The sequence below is a fragment of the Amborella trichopoda genome, chromosome 11, assembly GCF_054954075.1.
Source record: "Amborella trichopoda isolate Santa Cruz 75 chromosome 11, AtrichopodaSantaCruz75HAP2 v2.0, whole genome shotgun sequence".
NCBI classification, from domain to species: Eukaryota; Viridiplantae; Streptophyta; class Magnoliopsida; order Amborellales; family Amborellaceae; genus Amborella; species Amborella trichopoda.
In genome coordinates this window covers 9,570,625-9,586,803 of record NC_142346.1, presented here as the reverse complement: position 1 = coordinate 9,586,803, position 16,179 = coordinate 9,570,625, and the positions used below count along the sequence as shown (strand labels likewise).

Below are 16,179 nucleotides of genomic sequence, written 5' to 3'. Positions count from 1 at the left end.
TGTGCCCTCTGACCTAGTGACCTCAGAAAGAAATTTAAAATGTTTGCAATATCTTTGATGTTAACCTGCCCCTCGAAGGACAGGGAATGCCAGAGTGTCTATTTCTTTGCCACTCACATGTTCCTCAAAAGACAAGGAGTGCCAAAGAGGGGCAACTGTAGACACCCCATTTTAAATCTGGCAAATTTTATGGTTTCTTGAACCCTTAGGATCATACTTATTTTAATAAACCCAAATCTATAGTTCACACAACCTACCCTGTGACCTAGAACCAATGTGTCTATCCAGAACCCTACAGATGCCCTGTTTTGACCCAAAATTCTGCAAACGCCCTATTTTACCAAAAACATCATTAAAAATAGTAAAACATTCTTTTTTTGCCCAAATTTTCTCTAAGAGCTTCACAAGAAGCTGATAACACACTAGAAGTGAAAAATGTCCATTGGAAATTGGAAAACACTGCAGTTCTAGCAGCATGTCTGGTGTCGCCTAGAATTTTTTGTCCTAAATTGAAATGTTCCCTTAAATTTTTGATTCCTTACCCTTTTGTGGTGTTTTTTACCTTTTGTTTGGGCGACACTAGGCATGTCGCACTTGGCTATATTCGTACCCCCGAAATTGACATCTTTGACCGGGGGGTTTTGTTGGTTAGGGGAGTATGTCCTTCCCAACAAATTTTGACCCCTATAAAGCCTCTTTCGTGGTCATGTGAGGGGGGATGGGCTTTACATAAGAGAAAACCCTAGGCTAGATAAGGATTGAAACCTTAGAGAAAGATTAGAAACCCTATGACTACTGCTTAAGAGGAAAAGTCGGCGAATTGAGAAATCCTAGTTCTAAAACCATTTCCAGGGTTTCTCGAGAGACTTGCTGGTCGACATCCGAATCAGGGAGGCAAAGAGGACCGGTTCTGATACGGGCGAACCCTCAAGGGCTCGAGAGTTTAGGGCCATCCGACCCGGTTTGGTATCATCTTCTTCCTCCTTCTCTCTTCTTCGTTTGTCATTTTTAATTTATTTTGATCTGTTTTGATTAATTTTCTTCTTTAAAATCATGTTTTTGATGCTTTGGATCATGTTGGCTCTGCCATGAATCTGAGAGCAGATCTGGCCTCAGATCTAAATTTGATTTATCCCACTTTCTCTATCATTGCATTTCATCAGTTTAAGGTGTCAAGATCCGAGAGATCTTCGTCAGAAGATCTGTTTAATTTTGCATCATAAATAGTAACAAAATATTTTTTTGGTATTTTTAAACATTTTATTTTGGTACAAGTTTTTGTGCAAGCAGGGAAAGGGTCCAGGTACTAGACTATGGGGTCCTGGGCCTTTTCTGAGACCTCTGAGCCTGGGCGACATTGGTGGTGTCTCCCAAGAAACACAGGTGGTGTCTCCTAGGCAACACAGATAATGTCACCCTAGATAAATAGCGTTTTGGGTCTTAGAAACCTCAGACATTGATAATAGAAATTTTTTGGGTCTTTTTAAACTCAGAAAAAGTGAAAAATAGTTAAATAAATCGATCAAATAAAAAAAAAAATTGAAGCTTGGATAAGTTGAAACTATTTCAGTTTTGGTAACAAAATATTTTTTTATTATTTTTAAACATTTTATTTTGATACAAAAGTTTTTGTGCAAGCAGGGAAAGGGTCCAAGGCATGGACTGTGGGGTCTCAGGATTTTTCTAGGACCTATGAGTCAGGGGGGAGGCACTAGTGGTACCGCCTGGGAGGCACTAGTACAGCCTCCCAAGTCACACTAAGTCTCGGGGTTGCAAAGACCCTAAATCCTGACCACAGTGAATTTTTAGGGTTTTCTGACAAAAATAGAGTAAAAACTAAATAAGAAAAGGAAGTGAATTTTGGGACTCGGATCGGGACTGATCAGCCTCTTTAAAACATTCTTTTTATATTTTAAAGAATTATTTTTTGCCAAAATTTCATGAGAAGACAAAGGGGGAAGACTGGGACCAAACTGCGGTGTCCCAAACTTTTTTCGGGCCCACTGGATTTGGGTGACACAGATGGCCGCCCAGGAGGCACAGGTGGTGCCACTCAGGAGACACATGTGGTGTCCCCCACATCAAAGTTGGTCTCAAGGTTCCAGAGACCCTAGATCCTGGTGATAGTTGATTTTGGGACTATTTTGGACTGAAAATCAATGAAAAGCTATAAACAAAAGCACATATTTGGGAGCTCGGATCAAGCTCAAATTGCCCACAGTGGGTGCCAAACTGTTCACTATGCAGATTGGGATGATCTCTTAATGAAGATAAACTAAATACAAACCACAAACTGATTTTTTTTTAAAGAGTGATAGAGAGTGGGGACAATCAAATTCTGATCTAAGGTCCGATCTACTTAGAAGTGAGCAGATCTGCTCTCATATCAATGGCAAAAGCAACATTGATTTAAAATACGAAATACTACATAAAATACAATAAATTTGATTTAATTCTAATAAAATAAAAGAAAATGAAAGGAAGTACAGAAAAAAGTAAAATATAACAGACCGACCCAGTTGGCCAGGGACTCCTAAGACTTCGACGCCTCACCCATATCAGAACTCATTGAGTTTATGTTGTATGTTCTCGTTATTTCTCTTCAGGTTTTGATCGGGCCTTGGCTTGCCTTGATGGCTTTCTTAACCTAAGGGTTGCAGGTTTAATGACCTAATGCTAAGATTTTTCTAGATCTAGGTTTTATCAGGGTTGTCTCTCGTATCTCAAGGTCTCAGGTTTTTCCTGGCATAGAAGCTAATAAGGTCAAACCCTAAAATGGTTCACAAAATGTGTTTTAACATACTAAAAATCGGCTGGAATGGGTAACAACACATAACAAGAAGATTTCCCAACCTGGTTGTTGTTTTGGTGGTCAAAGACTTGGACGACACTAGTATTGTAGCCTAGACCAAAATGGTCTAGGTTCAATGAACTTGGAAAAAAAAGATCCGGGAGGGTTGGGATGTAGACACTGCCAATTTGGGGTAGTCGGAGGTGTCACCCAGACCAAATATGCTTAGAATTGACATATTCTAGTCTGGGGTGATTTTTGGGTTGTTGGGATGTTGCCTGCAAAAAATCAATCGATTTGGGCCAGTATAGGCTGGAGTCCTCTAATGGTGTCGTCCAGACAAAATTTGTCAAGAATTGACATATTCTACTATGGGATGATTTTGGGGTTGTTGAGATGTTGTTTACCCAAAATCAGTCGATTTGGGCCAGTTTAGGCTGGGTGACACCAGTGTCGCCCAAACCAAATCTGCCCAAAATTGGCAAATTCTTGTTCTTGATGATTTTCAAGCTCTTGGGATGCTTTCTACAAAAAATCACCCAATTTGACCCAGTATGGGCAAGGTGACACCAGTTGTGTCTTCCAGAACAAACCTGCCCAAATTAGCAGATTCCAGTTCCTGGCGGATCTAGGGACTCTCATGATTCTTTCTACAAAAAATCAGGTAAAAATACTCAGCTTTGCTATTTTTTCTTATTTTTTACTAAAACAGTATGTCTTGCAAGATTCTAGATCACATGGTAGGCGGTATGGACTATGGTAGTCTATGGTCCAGGGGTTTAGTGGGATAGTATGAGCCTAAGGTTGTCAACAAGGGTTAATGTAGGGAAAGAGAATAAGTGAGAAATGCTTGAGAGAGTGATTGTAATTGGGGGGATAAAAATGTGAGGAAGAAAGATTGTAAGGCTTTCAAAGGCTAAGTGCGAAATGTTGGATTTCTATGATCATTAAATACCTTATCAGAGCATGTAATCAATATCTGATATAGTGGAACAAAGAACTACAATGGGAGTATGGTTCAGATGGACCAAGAGAATATGGTCTAGAGGGACCAAGAGATTGTGGTCTAGAGGGACCAAGAGATTCTGGTCCTGAAGGAGCGAGATAGGGAAACACTATTTGTCGGTACTCTGACTAGGCTTTACGTGCTAGGTCAGTTGAGTTGGAAAACCCTCAATGACCTAAGCTACGTGCACAACCGATGAGGTTTAGTAGGGTCATCCCTTAATGAGGTCGGAGTTGCTTAGGGTAGAGAGTTAAGGGATTGTGTAACCCTTGTGTTTGATGGTAGGCCTCTAGAGATGACGGTCAAAGCCACATCTTTGAACCATCACACTACATGTACATATGATAGTCTTATTGACAAACAAAGTCACTATCAAAGGTGATGCATGTACATATGCGAGAGATTACCCCTATGCACCATAAAGCTGTTGTTGCAACAGGTCTATGTGACCTTGGATTTGTCTTTAGGGAGAACATGTAATCCATGGACTGTGATTGTGCCCTTTCATCTATTGGTTGACTTTAGTGGCCTAATCATGTACCACTGCGATGTCTATGGGTCATGGGAACTACTGGGTTAGTTTGAGAAAGTAAATGCGGATTATAGTCCAAAGTAGAAGATGAAGTGCTTTCACAATTTTATAATTCTTTGACCTAGTTAGATCTAATTCCCATCAAAATTATTGGAAATTAATTATTTTGATTTTAAATAACTTTAGATTGATTATTTGAAGTTTTAAAAGTCTTTGGATATTGTATTTTCACAAAATGAAGTTATAAATAGAGAGACATTGAGTTTTCAGTATTTTAAATATTTAGATAGGAAAATAAAATAATTTTTTAAAAATCATAATAATATTTTGTAACTCTTTTATTGCATGGGGTCTTATAGGAAAGTATGATATTATTTTTTTATATTTTATTTTTTGATGGGATTACGTTAAGGAAGCTGAAGGATAAAGTTCTAGCACCTTCATTTGAATCATGATAGCTGATATAAGGATTGTATGGCTCATATCTCTCACCCCACGTGTCTCTTACGATCAATGGTCTGGATCTAATCTCCATAAGGATGGCTAACCTTAATAAACCCTAACATTTTGAAAAGTCTATAAATAAAAACTCATTCTCTATAAATCTCCACACCTCTAATCTCTCTCTCTCTCTCTCTCTCTCTCTCTCTCTCCCCTATGAGTGGCATGCCACCGTCTCTCGTTTCTCTTGATCTCTCTAGACCATTTGTCTCCCTTCGAAAATATTAAGAAGAAAATAGGAGGCACACCCCACCTAGTCCAAGAGGGGGACGCACCTCATATCCTAAGGAATTGAGGCCTACTTCATGTTGTATGTTCCACCTTTGCTCTCATATTTATTAAGCGTTGTAGCTTATAGTTTTCCTTGCTTCAAAGATCTGAGATATACCATTGATCTTGTGCGCCATTTGAGGAGAAAAGCCGGAGTGGGGTGTGCAAAGTCCAATTGAGGTAATCCTCTGGTAATTTTCTTTATGGTTTGCACTCTTATTTTTTCTTGTTCTCATGAGTATTATGTGTTTCATGATGCCAAGATTAAGTCTATGCAATTTTATTTGTGAAATAAAGAATTGTTAAAGTGGCAGCAAGTGAGAGTCATTAGGATTCTTTCATGTTTTTATTGTTTCTCATAATGTATTTGAACTCTTGTGAGTAATCCAGGTGGAAAAATAAAAAGAAAAAAGAAAAAAATTAATCGGTATACACTTGCTCCGGTTACTTTAACGTATTTGAACTCTTGTGAGTAATCCAGGTGGTGAAATAGAAAGAAAAAAGAAAAAATTTAATCGGTATACACTTGCTCCAGTTAATTTATCCTACTTTCGCAAACTTCATCTCATTTGGATCAATATTGAGGGAGATACGCCTCATCAAAATTGAGGCTTCTCTACTACAAAGCAGTAGATCAGCCTACTGTGGGAACTGCTTTCACTACAAAAATGTTTTAACCATGGGGATTTAATATGTTGCAGGGAAGGTTACAAAGAGTATCCCCAAAAAATTTGGTTGCAAAACTCCATTTATCCTTGAAGATATGCAGGTCTTTCTATTAAGCTTTCGGACAGTTTGATGGCCATTGCTTCAACCTCAACCACTTTCACATGAAGGATTGTTTGAATGTGGCTCTCCCGTGGTTGGCATAATCTAATGGTATTAGTCGCATGAGAAGTCTCTCTATAGGTTGGGATAAATTTTCAATTTTAGCGAACAGAGGTCATCTTGTGTATTGCCAGATAGAAAGCCGGTGGATATGAAAGAGGGGTCGAATTATCTCCAAATGAATTGAAGTCTTGGGAGGAGGGTTACCACTCCTCAAATGAGAATTTATCATTTTTCCAAATTAATTCCCACATGTTAATAATGGGTTTGTCTGTCAAGGCTATTTTGCATGACGGTAGATCAGGAGATATGCTAAATGATGTCCCGTTCAGATGATTTTTTTACTAGGGGCATATAGGGACTGAATAGTTGCAAAGTTTCACCTTATTTTGATATTATTTGATCAATTGTCATCCAAACTTTTCCGGTATTGTTTGGAGAGGCATCTTATGGCCCCTGAATATAAACCCTATAGTTTGGTCTCATACTAAGATGTTTTTTACTGTCTTTGAGTGAGTTCAACCATTAAAGCATATGGTGAACTGCTCTCAGGGCTTCTAAGGCATATTAAGACCTTATATGGCAAGACCTGACTATATACCCTGTATATGATATTAGAGGTACATTTAGCCGACATGGAATCTACCAGGAAACCAATTAAAGGAAGCCAAATCAGATAACTATATCACTTTTAATATAACCAAGGGAATATACAAGGAAATCAATACTACAAAATGTACATAGGAAAAGGACAAAATGACAATAGAAGACATGGAATCAAACAATAAAACCAAAACATAAAGATAAATAAATAAATTAAAGAATAGCTAAAAACACATAAGAAGTCAACAATCACCAATAGTCAATGTCACATCTCTTCCTGCTGAGCTCAGTGGTGGAATTGGATCTCAGAGAGATCCTTAGATCACATTCAATCTCTGGAGAGAAACGCTTGGTCTTAATCTTGAATTATCCAACCTTGAACCTGACCTCAAGTACAGTTTAACATCGATATAGAAGAATCCCTCGGATGTGCCCTGTCGGAATTGAGTAGCTGTTCAAAAGCATGAGTTGTTGTCCTGTGAACTTGGGTTGGAGCACCGTGGTGTTCTTGTGGCCCTGGTAGAAAGCTGGCAAGCTAGCCCAACTGAACCTCTCACCTTCATAATAAGCCATGGCATCAACCTTATCGTAGCAAATCCCAATCTTCTTGTTCGGGTTTCTAATGCTTATATCCAACTGCAAGTTGTACTAGAGGTGGTTTGTGCCAGAGAGGTTGTCAAGGATGCATTTTCGACATAAAATTTGACCTTGTTCGGGTGCAAGATGAGCCATGCAACTAGGGCAGCTATACCCAGTATGACCATGATCGTGATAACCAACTTAAGCAAAGTAGTAAGAATGCAGCAAGGGCCACAGCCCCTACCTCTTGGTGGCCTATGATAAGCATGAGGAGGAGGGACGGTAACTCCTTGAGGGGCACCATAATAGGCTCCATTAAAATGAGCCCCCTTAGCATCATGGATCCCGATCGAAGAGGTCTTCGATACGGATCTAAGGGTTGGGATTATAGATTTTTTAGTTGAGGGTCTGGAGGACTTGCATGGAATTTTGGGGCTTGCAATGGAACGAGAGATAATAGACCTGGTGGGTGATATTGAATTTATAGGCGTTGGAGAACGGCCTCCACGCGTGAAAGGGAAGCTTTGGTTTAATATTTCGCTATGTGGAATTGGCACGTGTCGGGAGGGTTTGACATGACCCTTGGCATACGGAAGCTTACGTTGGCGGTTTACGTGGGTGGGATTTGAGAAGCCCCAACTTTGCATCTCGGCCGTCCAATGCTGCTTCTTAAAATTTTAGATTTATATTAAGGTCATGCGAAGGCTCCCCATGTAAAGAGGTAAGTTCTAAACAATCAAACGTGAGCCTACCTCTAAAATTTCACTAGAAGAGGTTGTTTTTTATGTTCAAATATCTTCAAATTGATCATCTTGACTTCATGATACATGGACATGAGAAAAAAATGGATATCAAGTTTTGGAAATGGTGCATCTTGTCATGTATTTTTGGACCGTCAGTTTTCAAAATTTTCAAGTTTTTATGGATATGTTGTTCGACACTATTTTTTAAGCTTTAAATTTTATAACTAAAAATGAAAATATAAATTAAGGTTGTCACAAAATTTTTCAATATTAAAACCATATTTCTCAATACTATTTGAAGGTGCGTTCTAATTTGACTGTTTATAACCTTGGCTCTATACAAACCGTAAGCATAAAAAAGAGGAAACAAGAGGAGAAGTTGCAGTTGCGGTTGCGGCTGGTAATGGAATGTTAGTTATGGATGGACAAGTGCGTACGATCTTTACAAGCGCATTTTGGATGAAGCTCCGCCATGTGTGCCTTCTTATTGAAATGCAAGTGTATTATGAAATTGTTTGAAGGAAAAAGTTTGTATAAAGTTGCAACTTTAAAATGTAGAATTGAACATGCACCTAAAAAATCCATCATAAAAGGTTGTTTGGATGATAGAAATCCCTCTAATTGATCATCTCGACATCAAAATGTACGAATATGACAAAAAAAAAAATTTTGAGTCCTAAAAATAGTATATTTTGCTACACATTATCTGGACGGTCCATTTTCACGATTTTCATATGTTTGTAGATCTACTTGATTTGCACTATTTCTAGACTTTAAAATTTTATAATTAGATATGAAAAGAGATTCTCAAGCCATTAGAAGAATTTTTGATGTCAAAATTACATTGATAAAATTTAGAGGTGCCCCTTAATTGGATTGTTTAAGGCAAACCACACCCATAGTTAAATTTCTCTTTAGAAATGGTTTGTGGAAGCGTCACCTACCAAATAAGTTGTGAAAATTATCCCCCGCCATCACTTAACTCCATCTTTGGAAGAGTTATGTGTTTGTGAGCAGAATATATATGTAGAGCCCCCCAAGTTCTGGTTAAAAAAATTCTTAAAAATCTCTAATTCTGACCCCTAAGGACCACCACCGCCCTAGTGAGTTGTAGTCAACTTAGATACATTTTAAATGTCCCAAAACCATCCAAGGCTTGTCCCAAGCTATAGTAGACCTCGAGAACTTTCTAGCGGTCCACGTATCACTCAAATCAGACTTGCGGATCAAAAGTTATAGCCCTCAAAACATAAGAAAGCAAACTTCCAAAATGCCCCTGGGCTGGAATGCATACCACACGGTGCGTCAGGCCGAATGACATGCCTCGCATGACCAGATGGGCCCAACGACCCTTTTGCCTTCTAGAAATTAGTTTTTAGATTGTTTTTAAATCCAAAATATTCTAAAAAAATATCAGAAAAATACCCCAAACCTCTCCAAATAGAACGTGGCAATTAGATCAAATTATTTCTATGCTAACTCTAGTGAAACCTATTAATACCCTCTCTAAAATCCCCGAAAATCAGATCTAAAAATCCCTTGACAGCTCCCTTAGAAAATTAATTAGGAAATTTTAGATTAATAGGAAAACCCTTTAGAAAATTAGGATAAACCCTAGAAAGCCTAGAAAAATAAGAAATTTGTCGAAAACTCCAACGAAAATATGAAAAATCTCAAAATCTTTAGTAAAATAGGGAAAACCCCTAGAAAGCCTTAGGCAAAAGCCCCTAATTCAAGATCATCTCAAAATTCCTCACCCTAAAATCAAGTTCTCCAAGATCCAAATAAAAACCTTAGAGACATGCTTCAAGAAAACAAGAGAATGCATCAAAAGGTGTAAATCAACAAGCAGTCCTTACACGGGCCCTTACTCCGGGTTTCTTAGGTATGTGCTCTTTCTCTCTCTCTTATTTTTGTTTTAATATTTTACTTTATTTTTTATTAAAATTTCTTTATTTTTAGAATTATTTAAATTTTGAATTTTTTAAGATCTAATACCTGGATTTTGAAGCTGGCACTGCCAGTAGACTCAGAAGAAACCAGATATGTTCTAAGCCTATAATTTGAGCAGACCCACTCTCTCTACTAATATCTAAAAATAACTTGTTCCACATGGTAATTGAGTTGATATTGCTATGAGATCGGCACAAAACCACAATGTGTCGTGTTGCGTGATACTCCCCGTATCGCGTAGTATAGACTGCAAGAAATGTTTTTCGGCAGCCCGTTCTCCCAATTATTTCAAGCCTTTGTGAGGTGTTTCTATTTCCTTATTTTCTTTTCTGTAAATACAAAAATAAAAAAATAAAAAATTAGAACTTAGGTCTTTTTCTTTTCCCTTATCTTTTTTTATTTTTTATCTCTTTAGCAAGATCTTTTATCTTTATTGAGATAAAAAAAAAAAAAGTTATGGATAGATCAAAGTCTTCTCTTCTCTTATCTTGATCGTATTTATTTGGTCTTATCTTTATTTTCTTTTCTTTTTTCTCAGTCTCCTCTGCAAAGTTTAGAATACTTTGGCTCTCTCTCTTTAAAAGCATCTTTTATCTATTGAATAAATAAAAAATGAAAAAGATAGGGTAGGTTTTTCTTTATTCTATCTGTTTACATTAGATTTAACCTTATCTCTTTGCTTTAATCTTATCTTCTTAGCCTAGAAGTATTTGATCTTATTTCAATTGATTAAAATATTTTTTTCTTTTTTTATCTCTTGCATTAGTAGATAGGCTTGCCTGCATTTGCTTGTTTGATCATATTTATCTCACACATAACTGAATGTTGATCTTATACACCTATCCACACAAGTTCAAACATACACAAAGAATTTCAAATTTTCGACTACCCTGACACTGACACTTAAGGCATACAGGAACCCAGTTTCATGCACACAGCATTACGAATGTGTCCAACAATTGAGCAAAGCATCCCTCTAGGGAAACTATGACCACGAAACAAGCCCAATATAGTAAGGTTTGAGCTCTTTAGACGACTGTAGCAGGACCTTATGTGGGTACATATCAAGCCTAGCCTATTTCAGCTTTTTACTTAGTTAGAAAGCCCACGAAACCCAGCCTAGCTATAGTATAAGTCAAGTTATTTCAAACCAATTTCAGGATCCTTGCTTTGAGCTAGGATTGAGTCTAGGTCCACATAGGTTCCAGCTTAGGTCTAGCCCAGTCTAGGTCTTGATCAATCAAAGTTCAAGTCTAGGGCTTAGCTAGGTTCAGATCTAATCAGAACCAAGTTTAGACCTAACCCCGTCTAAGTTTTTATCTGTTCAGGTTTGAGTCTAGGTCTACATAGGTTTAAGTCAAGGTTTAACCTAGTCCAAGTCTCTGTCTTGCTAGGTTCAAGCCTAAGGCTAGTTAGGTTTGAGTCTAGCTTGGTTCGAGTCTAAGCTTAGTTAAGTCTAGCTCTTTGTTGAGTCTAGGTCTCTAGCCTCAACTCTGAATCTAGATCAAATCCTAAGTCTAAAACTCTTAGCCCAGGCCCAAAAGTTGGTTCACATTTAAGACCCGAATTCGGTCTAAAGTCTAGGCCCAAACATACTCTAGGTCAAGGCCCAAGTTCTATACCCATGTTGATCTCCAACTATATGTCTAGGTTCAAGTTCAAGTCGAACCTAAGTCAGGTCCAACCTTTTATATTCTAGCCAAGTGTAGGAATCATGGCTCATAACCAGATCAAGATGTAGTTTATACCTTTATAGCCATGGAGGCTAGAGCATTGGCCACAATTAGAAATCCAACTGCTTGTGCCACCATCTTCTTTATTTTCTTTCGATACCGCTTACTGGTATTGCAGCACTTAAGCTCTTCATCGAGGGCCTCAAAATCTGAGCACTCAAAAGTAAGTTTCGAGAGATATGGGTTGAGAGAAGAAGGGTAAAGAATCAGGGATTTAACACAGGGGAGAGCTTTTAGGGTCATCACTCAAGTTGGACCGAGCCAAGTAGCTTTTGCGGTCATCACCAGTATTGGACTTAAAAAGGTTTTTAACGTCTTCACTCTCATTGGACATGATGGGGGATTTTTTTATGTCATAACCCTTATTGCATGTGTGCAAGGCATCTTTAAGGTCTTTACTCTTTGTGGATTGTTGAGAGGTGCTCTGTTAGATCCTCACCCTTAATGGACGAGTGAGGGGAGATTTGGGTAGATGTCACCCCTGGGATGATTTCCTAACTGGTTTGCAAATTTCGATCATGATCGCCCTCGGGCAACATGACTAGTTCGTGGAGGAAGTGTTGCAAGGTTGGCAGAGGAGGGACTGGTGGGAGGAACACTGCTTCAACAGGGGGCTGGGGCATTCTTCGGTTCTCGGGGCTCGTCTACGTTTCCCTTTCTTATTGATGGGAGCAGGCTGACGAGGCTTATGGGGTATCAATGCCATGCTTTCTTGGAGAATTGCCTCCTTCTTCATGGACTTCATTTTGCTTCGCCCCCTATAAGTTTGCCAGGGCTGTGAAGTGGAAGGCTCATCAGAATCAAGGGACTCAGGAGGTGCACCTTCACACAAGGTCTGCTCTTGAGTGACCTTTCGAACCACCGGGCCGGGCTCTTGAGTGGATCTTTCATGATTCAGAACTGGGACATCTACAACTATTTGCCCTCTTTCCATCTTTTCTTGTACAAGTGCTTGGAGACCAAAACACTGAGATATGTCATAGCTTATTATTTGATGATATAGGCAACAAAGATTCTCAGTCCCTTGAACTATGTGCCTCAGTTATCTTGATGAATGGGGGGAAATCATTCCTTCTTGGACCATCAAGGCGAATATTGTGGGGAGAAGGTCGCACGGCAACTCATCAGAATGCAGTCTTCAAACTCGTTCTTCTTCTTCGATTGTGACCATGTGAGCCTCAGCTGTCCCAAACGCCTTCTTGAGGCTATCCAACTATATCTGACCCTTCTGAATCAATGCTTCAATATGATCCTTAAGAGTGAAGCAATCATGGACTGAATGCCCCAACATTTGATGGTATGCACAATATCACTTGTTGTTCACAAATTCAGCTTCATTTGGTCTCTTTGCCTCAGGAAGTATAATCATTCCTTGCTCTAATAACATTCGGAGATGTGTTGGGACCCACTCCTGTCAAAGTTGTATACCTTGTTCCTATTTTCTTCCCAATAATTTGTTCGATAGAGGCCTTGAGGTGGTGGCATCCTATTATAAGGCTGAGGTCGTTGCTTTGCTTGCTGAGGGGTCTCTTGAGTTTTCAAGGGCAACATGCCCCTAGAAGTATCCAAGGTCTGAAGAGGGGTTTGGTCTGTAGGCTACTTGGTCGCTGAGACAGTGGCTGCTGTACTGATCACACCTTTTTCCTTGTTGCACCAAGTGTTAAGGCAATTACTGTCAGCATTTCGGTTTGCCCCTCACCTTAAGGGTTGTGCTGAGAGTCCGCCGTGGTGCTTGAACAAGATTTCTATATGGACCACCTTAGAAATTAGGTCTGAAATAGTGGTGGGGTTCTAAGCTTCAACATGTAGTGAGATCTCGGGTTGCATATTGCGGATACAAGTTTGTATTGTATCAACTTGAGGCATATGCTTTGGTACATGGCCAAGTCTTTCCATCTAGCGATGAGCTGATCAAAAGGCTCGTTTGGACCCTAAGTCATGGTAAGGAGTTATAAGGCTTGCACTTCCCTCTCGACCTCAAAGAAGCACTTATAAAACAGGTGTTCCATCTCCTCCCAAGAGTGGATGGAGTTTGACAGGAGACGAGCCTACCACTTGAATGCTGGTCCATCTAGTGTTTCACAAACTGAAGGAGGAGTCTACCATCTGAGGCCGTCTCTTGACATGCAGATACAAAATGCGCCATATGCTGGTGAGGCGAGCCTGTGACATTAAAGATTGGGAGTTTACCCTTTTGGTAATTAGACAGGAAAGACAACAAGTCAATGAATGCAGGGTAGGGCTTGCGATAAAGATCTATTTCTTGTGCCCTGGGAATCTGCCTAGTTCATAGGCTGTGATTAACCATGGCATCAATATCTGCAAGTGTAACAGGGGAGAAGGAGCCTGAGGCGCTGTGAGGAATGAGCATAGTGTGGTACTTGTGGTGAACTAGCCCCATGGAGGGATGAGTTCGCAGGAGGTCTGACACTCTCAACCTAGTTAAGCCTTTCTACCATTTGGTTGATGATCTCCTCAAGTTGGGCTATGCAATATTGAGGCTCGTCATTGGTCTGATTGATAACCATGACCTCATCCCTCTCCTCGAGGAAGCAGGTCTCAAGCATAGCAAGGGCTTTGTATCACTGGGTGACTCGGTCTGAGAGACCAGTCAAAAAGGGTTGGGTGTGCCCCAACTGAACTTGGGCTCTACTAAGAGACCGGGTTGCCACAGGTTCGGGACGGTCTTGGGACCTTGGGTTTTGACGACTCGGGTCATCTTCAATGACCTCAATGACCATGCATTGTTTCTTTCCCTTTGCTTCGGACTCCGTTGCCGCCTGCAACGCGTAAAAGGGATTCACCTTTAGAAGGTCAAAGGGTTTAGGTGTCACCAGTGTCTCCGACTTCTTGTTCTGAGGGATTCGCATGCCAATCTTGTGCTTGATCCTCAAATTCCAATGCACCTTCTCGCAAAACTGGAATTGGAAGTGGGGTTGTAGGTGGTTGGCCTTCCCTAAGTAGGCTAGGGCCGCTTCCATTAGTCGAGGCAGGGAGTGAGGATATGACGGAGTTGTGTCTGTAACTTTCTTGCTTTGACTAGAAGGGATGGGGGATGCCTGACCTTCTTCATCATCGGGGCTTTGCCCCGAGCTCGTCCTCGTGAGCCAGTGGGCAATAAAATTGTTCAGGGGACGAGAGGACTGTACTCAACGGGAATGTCTTTGAGTACGATGTGGTCAGTGGTTTTGATGGAACGGGTGGATTGAATGGGGGAGAAGGTGCACGCCACTAGCCTTGACCCTTAGAGCTCAGGGCAGTCATGGGACCGGGTGTGTGTACACGGCTTGCAATGGGCTCTCGGGTGACTTGGGGGTCGACTCGGGCTTGGATAGAAAGCTCAGCTTCAGAAATGTTGGTCCTACGAGCTAATGTGCGTGATGGAGTGGCCTTGTGACCACTACTCACGGGGTGTGTAGATATGTGCAAGTGGGGTTGACGAGAAGGTCGTTGCCTATGTGCTTTTCGGGATGTGGCCTTTGACCCACCTAGAGTATAGTGATAAATGCATCATGCTTAGTGGAGTGACCTTGGGGATGCCCTTGTGTGTGGGGCCAGGTCGTAGGAGACCTAGCACGTGATGGTGGACTGGGGTAGCTTTGGGGCTGCCTCGAGATGTGGACCCAGCAAATGAACCGCTAGTCTTAGTAGATGGGTGAGAGGCAGTAGCTTTAAAGCCTTCTCTTTGGATCAAACTGTCATAAAGACTAACAGTTTCGAGTGATTGAGTGGGAGGCAGCTGTATGGCGACCCGCAGAGGCAACAACATGTAGTTTGCCAATTGCGGAAGAGAGAAAGGTGGCCTTTCGGCTACCCTGAGTAGTAAGACTGGCAAGTGACTTGTAGGTAATTGAGTGAATGCAGTTATTGGTAGCTGTCAGACCACCGATGCAAGTGACACCAACGGCTGGGCCGTTGATGTCGGTAGATAGGGAGTAAGGGACTTGGGAGTCCCTTCTCTCCTCAAGTCAACTGAGAACCTGAGAGCGTGAAGCATAGTCTACGCTCAAGAGGAAGATAGGGAGAGAGGTTTGTGAGACCTTGTACCTAGTGGACAAGCTTGTGAGCATGGGGATCACAAATTGACCAACTTGGACAAAAGGATTGAACAACTCCGAGGACATGTGTGTGTAGTGGGAAGAATGCTTAGTAAGCAAACCAGGCTGACGATGGAGTAGCGATATCCCCATTGGAGTCGCCAAGCTGGTTGAGCCTCGATCTCATCGAGTTCGGGACTATGAGAGGGGACTTGGATGTGGCGTCAGGCCCGAGATTGCTCTCTCAGAAATTGCAGTACGTGTGGTGGACCAACAAGTCGGTACCAACTAGTGAGAGAGAATTAGAAGGGTGTGAGGTGGAACCTACCTCACCATGGGTTCGTGACACACTCAGACGTGTAGACACATTATCTTATATCACGACGGAAAGCCCCTCTAGCCTTAGGCTGGTTAGACTTTAGCTCCCTTGCTATACTCTGCGCCTTATGAATACACATGTGTAAGATGACCAAACTAGTAGGTAGAAGGACCTTGACTTGTTATTAAACGGGTGGTTTATTGAGGATGTAATGGGGGGAAAGACTAAAGATGATTAAGCAGAAAGAGGGAGAAAATAAAGGACCATTTATCAGTCTGATAGCC

General features: G+C 40.8%; 1 pseudogene; it reads right to left on the bottom strand.

Annotated features, from left to right (window-relative positions):
• Nucleotides 1-6,600: 6,600 nt before the first annotated feature.
• Nucleotides 6,601-7,757, bottom strand: LOC105421446 (NDR1/HIN1-like protein 10 pseudogene; annotated as a pseudogene).
• Between the last annotated feature and the right edge of the window lie 8,422 nt (nt 7,758-16,179).